Raw genomic sequence first — 17,098 nt, forward strand, 5'->3', positions numbered from 1 at the left:
AACAGTACACACAACAAACTGTGTGTCGGAGGCTACGAATGTGTGGAAGTCTTCCCTGTAGGCCTCTCGCAGGGAATCAGTTGTCCTCTGCTGGCTCCGCATTGGCCTTCCTTGGGCGTCCCACAGTTACCTCCTCCACCATCAAGACCTGCCTGAGTGGCGGTGCAGCGCCTGGTTGACAGTGGCCCATATTCTGGTGCACTTTTCCACTTTGACTGCCCGGCGACGAAATCTTGGGTTACTGGACTCGTTGCCGCTAATTTTATCTGACAACGCCATATCAGCTGATCTAGTTTTACGTTTAATTCGTGATGGTGGGTTTTATCGTTTGAATTAAGGTTTAGCACATGTCGTTTGCCCCTCTGTGTCCTCCACCCTGGTGTCATAATATGTTGCAGTGGGGCTGGCTTCTTTTTTATTCTCATAGTCAGCCAGCCATGGTAGTCTGCTTTTTGTTTTAATCTCTTCATCCCGTTTTTGAGTTTCTGTGGTTTTCTTGTCCCCTTTTGTCCATTCACATATTTGTTGCCCTTCATCGTTCTTGTGATTTTTCCTTTCATTCCATGTTGAGTTGTCAATCTCGTTTGTTTTATTCTCACACTTGTAGCATTGTTTTATTCAGAACAAGGGACTGATGACCTCATAGTTTGGTCCCTTCCCCCTCTTTTAATCCAATCAACCAACCATGGTTTCATGTACTGAAGACAGTCAATTCTTTGCTATGGTAAATCTCTTTTATTCAGAAAGGTGTTGATGCGATTGCTGGCCCTGTGAAATCCTGTTCTCATTTACGCAACGCCACTTTGATTTTGGAGACTACTTCTGTTTCTCAAGCACAGCAACTGCTTGTAGCTTTGCTCCTCCTTGGCAATCCTGTACATGTTGAAGTCTATTGAATGCTGAATTCTTCCTGTGGTGTTATTTACACTAGACTGTTCGATGGTCTGACTGAGGCACAAATCCAAACATACCTCTTTGATCAGGATGTCACTGCAGTCAATCGGGTGAAGAGAAAGGTAAATGCATCCTTAGTGCCCCCACACATTCTTTTTCTCAGTTTTGATAGAGTGGTGCTACTGTTAGAGCAAAGCAGGCTGTGAAGTTACCACAGTCTTAACTGTACATTCCAAGCCAGACGTGCTGCTACCACAGTCTTCATTACAGCCACACTTGAATGTCCTACTGACACGCAGTCAAATGTGTAACCTGCAGTAGGGATGCTTTCACCCCAGAGGGCAAAGTCTTCTCAGTCTTCCTCTGCCTACTGGAAAGGCTTCAAGATATCAAACAAATGCACACAGTCTTCCCCTTTGCCTACTCAAAGATGGTGTCGCAACGTGATACCCTCGCCTGACTGACCTCCGTGTCTCCAGTGGGCACCGCCACCCATTTTTCTGCTCTGCATCTGCAGACTGACAGAGGGATTACTGCAGAATTCATGGAGCAGGATCCTCCAACCTCTGCACCAAGTAGCAGTGAGTCTTCGAAGGCTGGCACTTGGCAGTCACTGAGAAGATACCGTTTCATTTTTTCCCTCCTCCCCTTTCCTTGTGGCTCTCCTCCAATAGAACGTTCACGGCCTCTGATCCAACAAAGACTTATGGCTACTCTTGGAATCGCAGCGTCTGCTTGTTCTCTGCCTCGAGGAAACAAAATTGCGTCCTCACAACCGCTTTGAGCTCTCACATTTTGTCCTGGTCTGCTTTGACCCTCCCCCCGAGGTTGGCATTCCATCTCATGTGGGAGCCATGCTGCTCACCCTGGATGATGATCATATTCAATCGATCTCCCTCACTACCCAGCTTCAAGCTGTTGTAACCAGCATTTTCCTTTCTCACTTGAAATTTTTCCTTTGTACCGTTTACATCCCTCTGTCAGTCAGTGTCACAATGGAAGACTTCCTCCAGCTTATATACAGTAATGCACACCATCCTCTTTGGGATTCTGCCAGAACCTGTCCGAGAGGTGCCCTCTTGGCTGACCTTCTCAATCAACTTGATCTCTCTGCCTTAACACAGAAGCAACCACGTTCCTTTCTGACTCCATGCACACATATTCCCATTTGGACCTCTCCTTTTCCACTGCCCAGGTTGCTCATCATCGCGACTGGTCAGTTCTCTCTGACACATATTCGAGCGACCATCCCCCATGTGCTACCCATTTGCTGGCTCCTACCCCACCTACGTGCACACTCAAATGGCAACTTTCTAAGGCTGACTGGAGACTTTACTCCTCCCCAGCGACCTTCAACAAATGTTTCCCCTGTTGTGATGACCAGGTAGAATACCTTACACACATTATCCTTACTTCCTTATTGCTGCAGAATGTTCCATTCCTTGCACTTCCTCTTCACCAAGCATTATCTTGGTCCCTTGGTGGACTAAGGCGTGCAGAGACATGCCCTCTGCGTTTTTAACTGTCTTCCGATGATGGCAAACTGCACTCATTATAAACAGCTGCATGCTTAGTGTCGTCACATTCTTCGAGATAGCAAAAGATCTAGATGGATTTTGTGCTCCTCCTAGTATCACACTGCCTTCCTCCATCGGAAACGTGTGGAGAGGGCTTGCGTGATACCCTTCTCAGAATCATGAGAGCTACAATGCCACCTATACTATGAGGGAACTAGATCATGCACTCACTTCATCACGATCTTCCACCCCAGGGCCGGACAATGTTCACATTCTGATGTTGCAGAATCTTTCTCTGGAAGGCAAGCACTTTCTTCTTCACACATACAATTGCAAAAAAAATGGTTCCAATGACTCTGAGCACTATGGGGCTTAACTGCTGAGGTCATCAGTCCCCTAGAACTTAGAACTACTTAAACCTAACTAACCTAAGGACATCACAGACATCCATGTCCGAGGCAGGATTCGCACCTGCGACCGTAGTGGTCGTGTGGTTCCAGACTGTAGTGCCTAGAACCGCTTGGTCACTCCGCCCGGCTACAATTGCATCTGGGCAGAGGCCATGTTTCTCAGACGTTGGTGTGAAGCCACTGTCATATCCATACCCAAGCCCGGTTACGACAAACACTTCCCTCCTAACTACTGCCTTATTTCTCTTACCAGCTGTGTTTGCAAGGAGATGGAATGTAGATTCATGCGCAGATGGTATGGTGGCTCGACTCTCGCAATTAACTAACTACTGCACAGTGTGGGTTTCAAGCATTATCAACCCATGTCATTAATGGTTTTCTGTGGAAATACGAGACTGTGGCCGTTTTTTGGTTTGGAGAAAGCCTGTGACACCTGCTGGAGGACTGGTATCTTCTGTACTCTCTAGATGTGGGGCTCCCATGGCTGCATGCCCCGTTTTCTTGAGGAATGGTGAGCCCCGGTATTTCACACTGAGTGTCCTCTTTGTTATCGCCATTAACCCTATACTAGCCTGTCTCTCACCAGGCATCTCCGGCTTTGTTTTTGTTTATGATTATGCGATCTATTACGGTTCTCCACGGACTTGTCTCCTTAAGCAGCGTCTTCAGTCATGTCTTGATTGTCTTTACTCATGGAACACTGACAATGGCTTTCGCTTTTGCACTGACAAAACCGTTTATATTAATTTCGGGTGTCGAATTGGTTTCTTCCACCGTCTTTACATCCTGAGCCTGTGCTCCCATTCATTGAAACTACGAAATTCCTGGTGCTCATGTTTGATAGGAACAGCCATCCACTGTTGTCGGTCCCTCGTTGTCCTACATGTCTTCAGCTGTACTTCCTGGGGAGTGGATTGGACCACCCTCCTCCATTTGTACTGGTCCCTTGTCCGTTCGAAACTAGACTATGGGTGTTTCGTGTACGCATCAGCATGTCCATCCCTCTTATGCCATCTCAATACTATTCACCATCATGACATCTGTGTGGCCACTGACACTTTTTACGGTAGCCCTGTTGAGAGTCTGTATGCAGAAACTACCAGACTACTGCCTTCATACCCTCATGACATTCTCCTCAGCAGATAAACATGTTGCTTGTCTGCCATGCCTAGTCACTGATCCTATGCCTCCTTCTAGGACGACTCATTTAAATGCCAGTATGGGCACATCCCTCTTCTCTTTTACCTCCTGGAGATCACTTTCAGCTCTTGCTCTGGCAGCTGAACTTCACGCTGCCTGCTACTTCCCCGATGCGTTTGAACCCTTCACCACCTGAGTTTCGTGCTGTCGCCTGTGTTCACTTGGCCTTCACTCGCTTCCTAAGGACCCTGCTCCAGTCTCCCTTTGTCACTGTAGGTTTCACGACCTATGCACGGAACTTCACGATAGTGTTTTTGAAGACACTGATGGCTTTCGGACTGACCCTAGCATCAGGTGTGCCTTCGTCATTGGACCTACGTTTTTCGGTATCTGCTTCTGGAACACTGTATCTACAGCAGAGCTCTTCACACTGTACCAGGCCACACAGTACATCCAGCGACTCTGGCTTTTCAATTGCATCACCTGCTCCGACACACTGTGCCCTTCAGGGCCTGTGTGTGCTATACATGGTCCATCCCTTAGCGCAACAGGTCCAGAATAGCTGTCACTTGCTCACTCTTCATGGAGCCACTGTGATATTTATGTGGGTTCCTGGTCATGTGGATCTGGTGGGAAATGAGGCTACTGAAGGTGCTGCCAAGGCTGCAGACCTCGTACCACGGCCCACTTAATTCTTCCATTCCCTTCGAAGATCTATGTTTTGCTATCTGTCAGCAGGTTGTGTCACTTTGGCATCACCACTAGTCTTGCCTTCATGGGAACAAGCTCTAGGGCATTGAACCTCACCCAGCGGCTTGGACGACCTCCTCTCGGCCCTCTCACTGCAAGGAGACCATTTTAGGTAGATTGCGTATTACCCTCAGCCTCTGACAGTTTATCATTTCCTGACGGAGTGCCCTTTTTTTTAACCACTTACGTTCTTATTTATGTTTGCCATCTGAGTTATGGGCCGTTCAGCAAATAATGCGTGGGCTGTTGCACGTTTTACGTTTTATCTGTCGTAGCAGCATGATGAAGGATATTTAATCTTTGGTCCTGGACCTCAGTATTTCTTGGCCTATTTTATGGACCTTTCTCCACGTTCCTGTTTTTAGCTGTCTTTCCTTCCATTGATTGGGACTAATATGTAGTCGTTTTAACTCCTTTTTTGTCTTCATGTTCTATAGTTCTGGTGTAGGTGCATATGGACCTAGCTGGTTTTGCACCCTAAACCAAAAACAACAAGTACGAAGAATAAGTAAGATTGAGGCTAGGGGCATCAACCAACAAGCTGTCTGTCTGCATGAATGGCCACCAACAAACTGTGACCGAGACACAACTGGACCACCCAGTTGCTGGATGTGATGCTGCCCAGCACAATGATCTACACTTCACAGCCTTCACCATCTGGATCCTTTGTACAAACACCAGTTTTTGTGAATTGTGCAGGTGGGAATTGTCCCTGCAGTATATCCTACATTCCCGCAAACACTCCCCTCCCCCCCTAACCTACCTCTGATCTTTGTCAACTACTGTACTGTACTGTACCCACATATCCTTCTACCAATAAAACACCTTCACTCAGCTATGTGGCTTCTTTTGGAAACACCTTGTCATTCTTGACTTAATTGCTGTAATTTTTTATGAAAATTTTAATGGTTATTGATTCTTGAGTGTTGTCGTTATTCACAATGTCTCTTAGCTGTGGTTGCCCTCCACAGAAAGTTGTTTGTATGTATTATACTTCTGAACATCAAACTCATAGTCAGTACATACAAAGCAGTACGTCAGATGACTAAAAAATGCATACTTCTCATAAACGACTTACCAGAAGGCTAAATACAATGATGATCCAGAGCGGTAAATGAAATACACATAATTTAGTTAACCTCATGAACCACACAACTAGATAGAATCAAATATATAACAGGTTGCATGAAGACTGCTGACAGTTTACAGATAAAAGTCATAAGAGGTATGACTGAAGATCACCGAAGAGTATAGTATCCAAAGATTAAACTGCACACAGAACTATAATTTAGTCAATGGAGTAAGTCAGAATACAAATAATATAAGAGTAGTTCAATGTTATGTTGAAAGACTGTGAAATGTGTTGTTAAGTTTTTACTGCTCGTGAATGTTCAACAGTAAACTATTGTAACTGTATGCGGATATTTGTCTGCAACCTATTAATGAGGCTTACTGAAAGTTAAACAATAGTTAACTGGCCATATAACTGTGTAATATTTGGGGGTTGTGAACAGTGAAAGTAAAGAACTGTGAAATGCAAATGTGCACCTATCGGCTACATCATTTAAACTAGTCAGTGTCAGTATTGAACTTCCAAACACCATTTTTCAGCCAGTGTAGCAATGCACTATGTCGGCATCGAGGACAACGAACGAAGAAATAAAGCAGGTGAATGTCACAACCTGACTGAACGTATGCCTGTGAGAATGGAAGCTGTCATGGAGGCTAAGGGTGGGCCAACACCATATTAAGTTCCAGCATTACTTGAAAGTTATTTTCAGGCAGGTGTTCAGATACTTTTGATCGCATAGTGTAATTATAGATACGACTGAAACATGACATGTATGTAAGCATCCTGTTTCATCACCTGCATCCAGTCATGTCCATTGTGCATTCCAATGTACTTGGTGTAATGTACCCTCTTTCGTCCGGGGTGAAAATCAAATATCAAGCGACAAACTTTCAATTCATTTAAATGCTATTTCAAACCCTGAGATTATGATGATCAATTGACGACACCCCGCCAGCTTGGGTGGTCTGTATCTACAACAGACGATGTTAAGCTTAATATTTAGACAAAAGAATAATACATCACAGAATACTAGAACTAATTAAAATACCTTTTACCTTTAAATACTGAATTTGGTCTCATTGTCTTGATTCTCAACATGGTGTGTTCCATCCATCTAACATTGTTAATATTAGGTCCGGGTCTTTGTGTGCTAATGAAAACTGGTACTCGCTTTTTGTTTTACTATTGATTCTTCATTTTTATTAATTTAACTTTTTCACAATAATTTCCATCTTCATATCACTTACTATTTATAGATACTCTCTATATAAGACGACAGAATTCCTTCCGTACTCCCATCAACAGTCCACCTCACAAAACCATGCTCTCCCCACAACAATCCAACTAACTCACTCCAACAGTCACCTTAACAATGTCCGACTCTCTACCTTTCACACACGAATGTCTTTGGCTCACACTGGTGCCAACATATTCTCCAGAAATAAACAAATAAAGTTCACCCTATAGAATAAAAATATAATAAAAAAGATTTGGACAAAATTAAATACTACATACAATAATATTGCAAAGGCAGATCCGACTATAAAGGTGGTATCGCACTCTTCAGTAGTCCGTTACATTACATTGGGCAATTCCAGCAGGACAATGAGACACCCCACACACTATATTCGGCAGGTGTACCAGTTTCTTTGGCTCTTCAGTGTATGTATGTGGTGTCTGTTCCTTGAGACATGCCCAAAAGAACAGACACCAGGTTGGTCCAGCAGCCACTGTGAATTAAGACACAAATGAATTGCAGACATTGGCTGTGTGTGGGCTCTGATTTAAATCAATGGGGAAAGTTGAAAATGTGTGCTGGACTGGGATTCGAGCCATGGTCTTCTGCCATCCGGACACAATGGTCATCAAAACTGCAGGGGCTATCCTAGCACACCTCCCATCAGACCCAGACTCAAATTCCCCATTACTCATGGTATTTTGTCGATTCCTGTTAAAGTTCAAGCTTGGTCAAGTGCCACGAGTAATGAGGATAATGAGCAAGGGGCACTACATTATTAGTGAGTGGATAAACTAAGAATTTCGGTCTGACGGGAAGCGTGCTAGGGTAGTCCGGGAAGTTGCTATAATCACTGTGTTCAGAGGGCGCTGTGATCAGCGCATATGCCTAGTACGTAGGAGGCCTTGGTTCAACTCCCTGTCTGGCACAAATTTTCAACTTTCTCCATTGTTTTAAATCAATACCAATTCACAGCCAATTGCTGTCGTTCCTCTGTATCTTAATTTAAAAAATACAAAAATTCAAAGTTGCTTTAAAACACAATTGAAAGATATGTTCTATAACATTTAAATTAATACCAGTTGACATAAATTTAAAGTTTTCTTATTTTCTATTATGTACTTACAACTGCTTTTATCTGTGCATTATGCTATATTTTAGATTGTACTATTTTAATGTATTAACAGTTAAAATTGTTTTTTACTGAATCAGTTTTGCAGTGGTGTACCATGTATTAACTTACAAAATAATCTATATCCTGTATCAAAGATTTGATGAAACCAGTGTTTGATAAATAAATTAATTAATTGTAGGTTTTGGGAGGACGACTTGTAAGGTAAACAGTTTTTGGCATAATATTATATAAAAGACAGATTAGATTAGATTAATACTTGTTCCATAGATCATGAATACGACACTTCATAATGATGTGGAACGTGTCAGGTTAATAAAAGATGTCTGTACAAGATATTACATTACACAAAATATTGCATGACACTAATGTTTAAGTTTTTTTCCCTTAATTTATGTCTAAAAATTCAGCCAATGAGTAGAAGGAGTTGTCGTCTAGAAATTCTTTTAATTTATTTTTAAATGTTGGTTGGCTATCTGTCAGGCTTTTGATGCTGTTTGGTAGGTGACCAAAGACTTTTGTGGCAGCATAATTTACCCCTTTCAGTGCCAAAGTCAGATTTAACCCTGCATAGTGAAGATCATCCTTTCTCCTGGTGTTATAGCTATGCACACTGCTATTACTTTTGAACTGGGTTGGATTATTAACAACAAATTTCATAAGTGAATATATATATACTGTGAGGATCCCTAGATCCTTAAAAAGATGTCTGCAGGATGACCGTGGGTCGGCCCCAGCAATTATTCTGATTACACGTTTTTGAGCAATAAATACTTTTCTACTCAACAATGAATTACTCTAGAATATGATGCCATATGAAAGCAGTAAATGAAAGTAGGCATAGTAAGTTAATTTACTGACATTCTTATAACCCTAATAGCATTCGTAGCTGAACTCAGACGTTTCAGCAGACCATCAATGTGTTGCTTCCAGTTTAACCTCTCATCAATGGACAAACCTAAAAATTTTAAAAATTCTACCTTAGCTACAGACTTCTGTTCAAAGTCTATATTTATTACTGGAGTTGTGCCATTTACTGTACGGAACTGTATATACTACATTTGTAGGTAGTAATTACAGTGAATGAACGTATCATCTAACAGATGGAATGACAGCTTTATAATGAAGGTACTATATAGAGCGCATATCACAAACAACGGTATTCATAACAAGGGTCATGTGTTTTTTAAATTTTCTAGTTTGTATGACGAATGGCTCTAAATGCAGGAAATGGTAAGCTGAAGCAGGGAAAAAAAACACACACACACACACACACACACACACACACACACACACACACACACACTCAAAGGATTTAACTTTTATAAGCTTTCGGAGAAAGTGGCTCCTTCTGGCAGAAAAGCTGAAGGGCAACGAGGAGGGGATGAAGGAAAAGGACTGAAGAGGTTAAGAGAAAGGGATACAGTTCAGAAATGTCACCCACAAGCCTGGGTCAGTGGAGATTTACTGGACAGTGCGAGAAGGAAAGACTGAATGTTGGGTACTGTACTGGACAAGATTTGAAAACCCGAGAGCTCAAAGGTGGAAAACAGGGTAATATGCAAGATAGAGATTACTACTAAAATATGTGCCCGAATTAATAAGAGCAGAAAGCTACGAGCATTGTATGTAACAGACGGGAGGGGGGGATGGCAAAAAGTAGATAAGTCAGGAAACGAAAGATGTAGAAAACTGAACTGGAGTGAAAATAGTAGTTACTGTAAATAAATGCTGAAACTCAAGGCCAGGTGGCTGGCAAGAACCATGGACATGTATTGCTAGTTCCCGCCTGCAGAGTTCAGAGCAATTGCTGTCTGGAGGAAAAATCCAGATGGCGCATATGGTGAAACAGACACCATGGTCACAACTGTCACGTTGTAGAGCATGCTCTACAACAGGATATTGGGTGTTGCCTGTACACACCCTCTGCCTATGCCATTCATCCTGACTGATAATTGGATGGTTGTCATGCTGGTATAAAAGTCCGAACAGTGTTTACGTAATAGCTAGTATATGACGTGTCATTTCACAGGTGGTGATAGCACACGTTTTGCCAGTAACAGGTTTGGAATAGGTGGCAGTAGGAGGGTGCATAGGGCAAGTCTTGCAGCGGGAATGGTCACAGGGTAGGAGCCATAAGGTAGGGAGGTGCAGAAGGAGCATAGGGTCTCACAAGGATATTGCGGAACTGGGAGGGCGACAGAAAGCTATTCTAGGTGTGGTGGGCAGAATCTCAGACGGATCTCTCTTCGGGGAACGATTGTAGGAAGTCATAGTCCTGTCAAAGTACCTGATTGATACATTCAAGACCAGGATAATATTGGGTGACAAATGGTGTGCTCCAAAGTTGGTTTTTGGAGGGATCAGCAGTACCAGGAATGGATATGATTTGTTTGTGAACTAGGCTGTTGGGATAGTTATGTCCAGTGAAGGCTGAAGTAAGAGTTGTGACGTATTGCCGTAAAGAGTCTGCATCCAAACAAATACATTTGCCTCAAATGACAAGGCTGTGTGGGTGGGAACTGTCAAAATGTAAGTACTGTTATTTGTTAGTAGCAATATTAGAGAAGGAAAGTTGCTACTCACCATATAGCAGAGATGCTGAGTCACGATAGTCACAACAAAAAGATTCACACAATTATACCTTTCAGCCATTAAGGCTTTTGTCAGCAATGTACACATGCACACACATACTCAAGCAAACGCAACTTGCACACACATCTGCAGTCTCAGACAGCTGAAACCACACTCCATTGTTTCAATCTCGTGTAGCACATGGCAAGAACGAACATCTATATATTTCTGTACAAGCTCTGATTTCCCTTATTTTACCATGGTGGTCGTTTCTCCCTATGTAGGTTGGACAATAAAATATTTCCACATTCGGAGGAGGAAGTTGGTAACTGAAATTTCGTGAGAAGGTTGCTCTGCAATGAAAAATGCTTTTGTTTTAAATATGTCCACCCCAAATCCCATATCATTTCAGTGACACACTCTTCCCTATTTCGCGATATTAACAAACATGCTGCCCTTCTTTGAACTCCATCAGTCCTATCTGGGAAGGATCCCACACCACACAGCAGTTATTCTAAAAGAGGACGGACAAGCATAGTGTAGGCAGTCTCCTTAGCAGATCTGGTACATTTTCTAAGTGTCCTGACAATAAAACGCAGTCTTTGGTTAGCCTTCCCCACAACATTTTCTGTGTGTTCCTTCCATTTAAGTTGTTCATAATTGTAATTCCTAGGTATTTAGTTGAATTTACAGCCTTTAGATTTGAATGATTTATCATGTAACTGAAGTTTAATGAATTTCATTTAGCACTCATGTGGATGATTTCGCACTTTTCATTATTTAGGGTCAATTGCCAATTTTTGCACTGTACAGATATCTTTTCTAAATTTGTCTTGATATACCTGTAGCCATACAATTTGTCTTACACCTGTTACACACTAATCTCTGTTTCTTTTCAGTGACTGGATACCATTTAGGTTCTCTCCCATTATGAACTGTTCTACTGGATACTTATCCAGTGCATGGTCAACTATTCTTTTAAACTTGAGCCAAAGTTCCTCTTCATGCTCCTCACCTGTGCTGAAAGTTTCAAGTTTCTCATTGAGATTACTGATTTTTTATCTAGTTTAATTAACATATATATCTTTCCACTGTTTTAGTTTGTACTTTGGTCATTATTGTTGCCACAATTATGTCATTGTTAGTGATACTGGTTTTGATGTAACCATCCTCAAAGTAGTCAGGTCTATTTGTTGCCATTAGATTCAATATCTTTCCATCGGAAGTGGGATTCCTAACTATATGTTCGAGATAGTTTTCAGTGACAGTAAGGGTGTCTTGGGGGGGGGGGGGGGGGTGATCATACCCACCAGTAACAAAATTGTAATTTCCCCAATTAATTTTTGGATGATTTACGTCAATTATCATTTTATGTGCACCCTTGATACTGAGTCTTGCCCAAACAGTCTCACGTGCAGCTTCAATTTCTACCAAGGCTGATATGAGTTTCTTGTCTACTGCGACAAATACATGATCTCCATATCCTATTTGCCTATCCTTTCAATATAAAGTAATGTTTTCCCCAATTACTTACATCAGTTTCAGGTATCAACCAGCTTTCTTTGCCCAGTATTATGTGAGCTTCACTGCTTTTCATGAGCACTTCAAACTCTGGCATTTTGAGGCACAAAGTCATGGATTGTGTGTCCCCTCCTGCTGGAGGTTCAAGTCCCCCCTCAGGAATGGATTGTGTTTGTGTGTTCTTAGGACAAGTTAGTTTATATAGTGTGTAAGTTGTGGAACCAATGACCTCAGCAGTTTGGTCGCATCCCACACACACTCAGCTTCTGAGTTAACAGCCTCTGATGTGTAGTGCGCATCTGACCTATTTAGGGGGACCCTACAGTTCTCAGTTCTATGGCGCAAGTCCAGGAAGTCTCAGCCTAGCTTGTCACAAAGCTTTCAGTCTCTGGTTCAGTCCTTCCACTCGACTAAGAACCAAAGGGTCACGATCAGTTCTGGGGACAGTGCAGCAAATCTTGAACTTCATTGAAACTTGATGCACTAGGCTGGTCTTCTAAACCTTCTCTGCCGTGAATGACCTGGGAGCCCAGACAAAAGGCACAATTTGTTCCAACATGTGCCACAATCTGCAGTTGGTTCCACTCTGTTCCCTCTATGGCTACTGGAATAGCCTCTTCAACATGTTGAATAAGGTCCCCAAGCATACACACTGAGTGTTACTGTTGTTTTTGATCATAAATGATCTACCATTGTGTGCAAACCTACTTATGCAATCAAAATGATCTATTGCACTGGAGACTTAAACAAAATATAAAGTCCACATACTTTGGATATTTTCGCTACATTAGGTATTATGAAATTGTCAAAAACAAATACAAATCTCAAAAAAAGAGATCGACAAGAAGTGCAAAATGGCTAAGCACAGATGGCTAGAGGGCAAATGTAAGGATGCAGAGGATATATCACAAGGGGAAGATAGATACTGCCTACAGGAAAATTAAAGAGACCTTTGGAGGAAAGAGAACCACTTGTACGAATATCAAGAACGCAAATGGAAAACGCGACCTAAGCAAAGAAGGGAAAGCAGAAAGATGGAAGGAGTATGTAGAGGGTCTACACAAGGGCAATGTACTTGAGGGCAATATTGTGGAAATGGAAGAGGACATAGATGAAAGTGAAATGGCAGATATGATACTGCATGAAGAGTTTGACAGAGCACTGATACAAGGCCCTGGGGATAGACAACATTCCATTACAACTACTGACAGCCTTGGGAGAACCAGTCATGACAAAACTCTTCCATCTGCTGAGCAAGATGTAAAGAGATGGCAAAATACCCTCAGACTTCAAGAAGAATGCAGTAATTCCAATCCTGAACTATCAGTTTAATAAGTCATGGCTGCAAAATACTAAAGCGAATTCTTTGCAGACGAATGGAAAAACTGGCAGAAGCCGACCTTGGAGAAGAGCAGTTTGGATTCTGTAGAAATGTTGAACATACGAGGCAATACTGAACCTATGACTTGTCTTAGAAGACAAATTAAGGAAAAGCAAACCTATGTTTCTTAACATTTGTAGACTTGGATAAAGCTTTTGACAATGTTGACTGGAATACTCTCTTTCAAATTCTGAAGGTGATAGGGGTCAAATACAGGGAGCAAAAGGCTATTTACAATTTGTAGAAAAACAAATGGCAGTGATGGGAGTCAAGGGGCATGAAAGGGAAACAGTGTTTGAGAACAGAGTGGGACAGGGTTGTAGCGTGTCCGACGTTATTCAATCTGTATATTGAGCAAGCAGTAAAAGGCACCAAAAAAAAATTTGGAGTAGGAATTAAAATCCCTGGGGAAGAAATAAAAACTTTGAGGTTTGCCGATGACATTGTAATTCTGTCAGACAGCAAAGTATCTGGAAGAGCAGTTGAATGGAATGGACAGTATCTTGAAAGGAGAATATAAGATGAACATCAACAAAAGCAAAATGAGGATAATGGAAAGTAGTCGAATTAAATCAGGTGATGCTGAGGGAATTACATTAAGAAATGAGACAAAGTGGTAGAAGAGTTTTTTCTATTTGGGAAGCAAAATAACTTATCATGGTGAAGTAGAGAGCATATAAAATGTAGACTGGCTATGGCAAAGAAATCGTTTCTGAAGAGGATAAATTTGTTAACATCGAATACAGATTTAAGTGTCACAGAAGTCTTTTCTGAAAGTATTTGTATGGAGTGTAGCCATGAACAGAGATGAAACATGGGCAATAAATAGTTTAGACAAGAAGAGAATAGAAGCTTTCGAAATGTGGTGCTATAGAAGAATGCTGAAGATTATATGGATAGATCAAGTAACTAATGAGGAGGTACTGAATAGAATTGGGGAGAAGAGGATATTGTGGCACAACCTGACTAAAAGAAGGGACCGGTTGGTAGAACACGTTCTGAGGCACCAGGGGATCACCTATTTGGTATTGGAGGGAATCATGGAGGGAAAAATTGTAGAGGTAGATCAAGAGATGAATACAGTAAGCAGTTTCAGAAGGATGTAAGTTGTAGTGGTTACATCTCGTTACTCGGAGATGAAGAGGCTTGCACAGAATAGAGTAGCAAGTAGAGCTGCATCAAACCAGTCTCCGGACTGAAGCCCACAACAACATCAGAAACTATAATTGTCTGTGATAAATTATTGAATTGTAATCCATGAATTATCTTATTTCTTATCAGAAGGTTGTCTTTTATGGATGTGAAATACCTATACTCTTTATGATGAACTACTTTGAACATTTACCTTACAAGGAACTTCTGTACACTGAGTATATGTATTTTTGCTGTTTTCCAAATTATAATCCATAGAATTGCAGTCCAGCTATTTGTTTTCATAAATAATCAAAGAAGTGTGCCATTACATGTACATTATCTAGTCATTTGTGTTGTTGTTGTTGTTGTGGTCTTCAGTCCTGAGACTGGTTTGATGCAGCTCTCCATGCTACTCTATCCTGTTCAAGCTTCTTCATCTCCCCGTACCCACTGTAACCTAAATCCTTCTGAATCTGCTTAGTGTATTCATCTCTTGGTCTCCCTCTACGATTTTTACCCTCCACGCTGCCCTCCAATACTAAATTGGTGATCCTTTGATGCCCCATAACATGTCCTACCAACTGATCCCTTCTTCTGGTCAAGTTGTGCCACAAACTTCTCTTCTCCCCAGTCCTGTTCAGTACTTCCTCATTAGTTATGTGATCTACCCATCTAATCTTCAGCATTCTTCTGTAGCACCACTCATTTGTGTTAAAGTAGAACAATGTACAAGTTTGCTACATTTTTGTTAATATTTAAGGAGAGCTACAGGTATATGTCCTTTATTTAGTGTGTGGTTGTATTTTTAAAAATATAATGTAAAAAATTGTTTTATAAATAGAATTGTATTTGACTCCTTTCACACCACATTTGACATGCTCATGATTTGAGATCAACACAAATGAGGACAGGTACTCATCAGTTGAAGAGTTCTGATTAAACCGACTTTTTTAGTTAAATACATTAAGTTGTCACGTGTAGTAACTTATTATCCCAAATTCGTTGACAGTATTCAAAGGTTAACTTCTAGGAGCCCCCCTGTATAAAATTTAAAAATGATGATGAATACAATCAGAAATACTTGTATGTTTACACCAAAAGGCAGACTGATACTTGGGTATTAAAATGTGTGTCAAAGCTCCTAGTAGCCTGCCTGATGTAAAATTTCTTACATTTACTGTATGCAGTTTTGCAAATGCCAGAGATGATGGTACACATAGCGTACTTCATCTACGATGCAATGTGTCTCCCCTGTCTCAGAACAGTGTTTCAAAAAAAAAGTGTTACTAAGAATAGCATGTCAGGCGCACTCTGCACCCTACCACTACAGTACAGCCTTTGGATACGGAAGAAGTTATGAAGAAATAGGTAGCCACAGTCTTTATACAGTCACACACTGCTGGCATGCAATTAGGAAAAAGCAAGGACATCCTGAAAAAGCACCATGTAAAAACTGTCTTCTATGCACACAATGAAACATGGACATTATTGAAGAGGATCAAAGGTGACCTCAGTTTACAGAAGGCCGTGGTAAACCAGATTCCGTGCCAGTGTGGCACTATATACAGTGTCCTAGTAAGTCTGCAGTTGTACAGCACTTCTGTCTGGGACTCATGCAATGGAATAGAAATGCACCAGCATTTTAGCACAAACATACCTGCAGAAATACCAGGGCAGTGTCATTAGAGAGGTAATAAAAACACACACCAGACACAATGTTATCAAGCAGAACTGTGAGTGAAGCAGTCTTGGCAAGGAATGGGAAACAAGACTCAGTCTAAAGCACCCACAGGAGGTCAGAAATATTGTGCTTGCTGGGCACTGTGAACTGACCATACACAAATGAACTTTTTGGTCAATTAACAAGCTGGTAGAAGCTAAAAAGGGGGTCAACACTTTTTTGAGGATGTGCTTGGATACCATGGGGCCCCCATCCTTTGCAGAATTATTTTCTTTCCATGCTGCATGCTTATACTTCTACAATCCCTTTCCCCCTCTGCCTCTCCATCAGATGGTTTTCTTGGTGTAGATCTGCTTGGACCTGGTTTATGATTTGGAACTCGTGTTTCCACTTCTGGCAGTTTCTTAAACTTTTCATTCAATAAACACATGGTACCCATTGTTGGGTTTGACATGCTACCAATTTTCAAAATTTCCAAAGTGCGGGTCACACGGGAAAGGTCACCCAATGTGGTTTGTGCTCCACCTTTGTGCCCTTCCACCTCTGCACCCTTCCCTTTACTAAGGTAATACACCCAAAACCTACCACAGCAGCCATCCTGTTGTGGGAGGGTTCATTAAGTACCTGCACGATGGTTACCCCCTCACCACACAGT

Source organism: Schistocerca gregaria, chromosome 1, assembly GCF_023897955.1.
Source record: "Schistocerca gregaria isolate iqSchGreg1 chromosome 1, iqSchGreg1.2, whole genome shotgun sequence".
Classification (NCBI taxonomy): Eukaryota; Metazoa; Arthropoda; class Insecta; order Orthoptera; family Acrididae; genus Schistocerca; species Schistocerca gregaria.